Source organism: Dioscorea cayenensis, chromosome 16, assembly GCF_009730915.1.
Source record: "Dioscorea cayenensis subsp. rotundata cultivar TDr96_F1 chromosome 16, TDr96_F1_v2_PseudoChromosome.rev07_lg8_w22 25.fasta, whole genome shotgun sequence".
NCBI lineage: Eukaryota > Viridiplantae > Streptophyta > Magnoliopsida > Dioscoreales > Dioscoreaceae > Dioscorea > Dioscorea cayenensis.
The window spans coordinates 1,596,150-1,597,538 of record NC_052486.1 but is presented as its reverse complement, the minus strand read 5'-3'; positions in this window follow the sequence as shown (position 1 = coordinate 1,597,538).

Sequence of the window (1,389 nt, the reverse complement as noted above, 5' to 3'; positions counted from 1 at the left end):
TGAGTGAATGAACTCAATTTAGATGAAGATTTCTTCTTAACTGGAATTTTTCTTCTTCTGATGTGCACTTCAGCATGTTTAAATTGAATCAATGTTTTTTCTTTAAAAGTTATTATGATCAGAATTGTTCCAGCTCAATCTGAACAATTGGTATGATCCATAAACAAAACTAAGAAATACCAATTAACAAGCCAGTAAACACCATCTTCCATGCGGTAATAAGAGTACGAAAATTCTCAAAAGAAGACCATCCTTTATCAATACTCTTGATGGTCATTTCCTTCAAAGCAAGAGCCCTCTTGATCTCTCCATAGGCAATCAACTGTTCCACTGTATCTCTAAACTCCTCCTTTGTAATCAAGCCATTCTCATCATGTTTCATCTTCAAGTTAGTCTTCCGAACATCACAAATGTAAATCTTATTCAAATGCTGATGAGCAAAGTAAGGCCAACATAGAAATGGCACACCATTGCTCACACCTTCCGTTGTTGTTCTTGGTGATGATGATGATGTGCTAGAGGTGATAAGAGTGAGAGATGTGATGTATATATACCCACACACACACACACACAACATTTCAATGCTGTGGCTATGAATGGAACAGAAGAATTTTTAAACAGTTCGCGCTTGCTCCTTTCCCTATTATTATCGTTTGCGTTAACCGATGTGGCTTTGTTATTAATAAACTATCATTAAAAAAAATCGAGAAAACATTAATAATATTAAAGGACATTGAACTTCATTGGATCCTGGGACAATGAACCTGGATCTAATAAAGCCTTTCCCCTCTTCTCTTCCAAATCCCCCTAACCCTACCAGTAATCCACCCCCAATTAACCCTGCTCCCCTCCCTCTTCGGGCAAACCCTCCCGTGCATCCATAATCTCCTCCCTCATCCTCTCCCGACACCGGCCACATCCCCACTGCACAACTAGCGCTCGACCTCGGCTGGTGCGAGTGCTTTGCTTGACTTTCGCCGGGTGTAGTGTAGTCTCAACAAGATTCACATCTTAAAGAGAAGACCTTAACCCAAGGAAGAAGACATTTGCAGGCTAAGTGATCATACAAGGAACTCGCTGGTTAATTGGTCTACTAGGATATGCGGGGAAGGAGAGCAATAATTTAAAAGGTCTGATTTTTGTTTCGATAATTGTTTGAATGATAATTTTGTAAATAATAATTGTTCAAATTTTGCTAAATTTTGTAAAATTGTACATGATTATTTTTAGGCTTTGTTGATGTGTATGTGACTTAAAAAAAGTTTAGTTAGAAATGATAATTGCTTCATTTTTATTCAAGTTCTAAATAGCGTTGTTTGCCAATAGTACAGTGGTGGAATGTTTTTTTACCCTTTTTGTTGATGTGTATGTTAATAAGTAAATTTTGGT